Genomic DNA, 3,306 nt, shown 5'->3' on the forward strand with positions numbered 1-3,306 from the left:
AAAGCTTAGCAACATTCGTTTAAAGAAAATATTTTTATAATGATTTATTTTATAGAAAAATTTAAAATTTAAAAATAATGTGCATTTAAATAAGTATACGAAATTGTTATATTAATACGAAAAAAATTTTTTCATAAAATATGAATAAAATATTAAATATAAAACGAAAAAGAATCTATTTTATTTCTATAATAACAAAGAACAAATTTAATTTTTCATTCTGGTTTTAAATATGTTATTTCAACAATGTTTCGATGAGGGTATCCAAGGAATGACTATTATGCTCAAAAATTTGAATTGACATTTAGAGGATAATAAAATCATGTAAAAAATATGTTACAATAAATCGGAGTATTGTAGTTATAGAAGAAAATTGAATTTTGGCAACACGGACAAATTTTTGAAAGAGAAAAAAGAAATTCTTATGAGCTTCCTATGTATGTCACGAAAGATTTGAATAATACGCAAAGAATGCTGAAACTGTATATAATACCGGCCAAGTATTAGTGAGTCGAAGAAATGCAAAAGAAGAGCATTGAAAGGTTCCAAAAGAGCGACATATGACAAAAGTAGGAAGCAAAAGAAATATTCGTCTTTTCCATTTTGCCCTTGTCAGATGTAATATTCGAGGTTATACGAGTTACGAGGAAGACAGGATAAAGTTACCCATCTCCTCGGAGATTTTATGTCACGAGCTCAGATGCTCCATCACAGAACTGTATAACAGAAAAATATAGAAAACACATACTGGGAAATACATCGTACACAATAGCAGTCCGATACATGTACAAAATTGAGGCATTCTGATATCAATATATAAAAAAAATATATAAAAATCGTAATAACAATGTACGTTTACTATGTAATAGAATATGTGGTAGAATGAGTTCTATGATTGTTCATTTAACGACATTTACTTCAAATTTATACTACTGTAAATAGCAAAAGCGTAAAAGTGATTTATAGGCATTTTACCTTTATATAAATTCAACTATATTTATAAAATATTTTATTCTATATCTGATGAATGTATTTTTTAATTTAAATATGATTTTATAAAATTGCAGCTATACATATATATAAATATATATAAATTGTAGAGATATATTGTTTAAAATACAATAAAATAATCACGTATCAATTTAGTTTGGCGGTTTATTTGTAATTCTGCGCCGGATAATCGAAGCATTCGTAAGTTTCTAGAGACGAGTTATATCTTTCGGCCATTTCGTTCAGATTGACTGCTAGTGTTTCCTGTGATCCTTCTAATACCACTCAATTTCCCGTATGCTGAAGACTCACCAGCTGCCCATTTACGATGCTCGTACACACGTTTGAATGCATTATAATGGAGCACTATATATTCGAATATCGCTGCGTATTCCAGACGTAACTTAACGTCTAACGGGGAACGATGTATCCATCCGATGATGAGCGGGAATAGTAGAGACGTAATAACGAGAAATTGGATTAACGTTTCGTCATAAAATGAAATATGGTGACCAATGGAAGCTGTGCTCGTAACAAATGTGAATATTTACCAATAATCCTCGGATAACTTTTTTCGCGAGATAAAGGCTAATGGAAATTATTATTATTTTTTTTAAGTTTGCCTCGTTGCTTGTGTACTCTGATTGCAATTTTACACTGTTTGTCTTGTATTAACTCCCCAATATTAGCGTCGAATCTCGTTTGTCATGGATTTACAGACTTATAGTTCCGCTCGAATGCGGATAACGTGCGTTATAAGTTTATAAGTATCACGATAAGCTCGGTGATGTTCACATAATAGTGATGGACTACCGTAAAGTTTGTTTTGAAATTATATGCGCAAAAATCTAATTTATAATAAGAGTAATTTCCAATTTGCACGTCAGAAAAATATAATTCACTGGTGAATATATTTATGTTTCATAAATTGATTACTTATGTCGATCGTGAAGCAATTGTACGTTTATGTTGGGGAAAATTCGCCAAAGTCAATAAATATATTCTGACAAAACGCTTTATCGCGTAAAATAAAACGGTTGCAAAGCAAGCATCGTCGAGCGACGATGAAAGAAAGAAAAAAAATCGTCGTCAATGATTCGTAAATGCGCGTTGTGACGAGATTTTATGTAGTCTTAAATGTGCGGGAACGACTCCGCGGTAAAAGCACGTCGTTCTACTTTTGAGGAGGAACGATTATCAGAACCGAATTGCAACTGTATTATCGGGAAACAATAGCCGTTCGTGTGGATAATAGCGTGCTTTCGGAAGTCTTTGCGCTTACGTAACGTCGCATACGGCACAATGCCTTATTCCCAAATGTGATGTGAGTACATCCTACATCCTACTGTTATTTAAAGGAGAATAACAAGATTCTAAATTGTTAGTTAAATAACGTATGAAATCATAATATATAAAAAGGAATAAAATTTGATTTAAATTCAGTTTGCTGTCTATTACTTCAATTATGTAGTCTACAGTTTATTTAATATCCAATTAAAACGAATGTTTTTAGAAATGTATAAAGAGAGATACTAATACTCCAAAAAATCTTAAAAATAAAATTAATGCTAATAAATTTTTTGAATAGTAATTTGAATAGTAATTTAAATTAAATTATAAATTATTAAATCAAATTATTAATTACTAATTAAATTAAATTATTTAATTATTTAAAATAATTAAATTATTTTAGAGATATAACAAATGGCTTTACAATGCAAAATGTACCAGCATATTTATTATATGTTTTTTTATATGTCGAGTATATAAATTAATTTTAACATTATTTTTAAATTCTACATATTTGTGTTTTTATTACGTTATAAATACTGGAAAACCCGTATTTTTTTTTATATAGATATTCAAAATACGTAAACACAATTAATTCGCAATACTAAGCAGAGGCTTTTACGCGAAATACAATCGCTTTCGCTATTACGAGACGAATTATTCGCATGTAATTCCATATCCGGAATACAAAACGCAATCTTTCCAGTCCGTCGCCTGTAGTCTGCTTGATCCGGTGCATCCGTTCAGAAACGATGAGACTGCGACTATCGTTGTCGCCTGCAAATTCGCAGCGATTGTTTAATTGCTTTCCTCAGCCTGGCGTAACGCGCGTGTATCGTGTCGCATAATTTAAGCCTTAGCTGTCGTGGATAAGCGAAACGCTACTCGCCGAAACTCGGCTCGAATCCTGAAATCCCCAGTGGATTGCTCGAGTAGTAGGACGAAGCAGAACGGCGCCGGACCACACTAGAGATAAATTAACATACGTGGATTGTCCTATACGAGCTGGGGAACGAGCACAAGTCA

Source organism: Atta cephalotes (assembly GCF_000143395.1).
Source record: "Atta cephalotes unplaced genomic scaffold scaffold00053, whole genome shotgun sequence".
In the NCBI taxonomy this organism is placed as follows: Eukaryota; Metazoa; Arthropoda; class Insecta; order Hymenoptera; family Formicidae; genus Atta; species Atta cephalotes.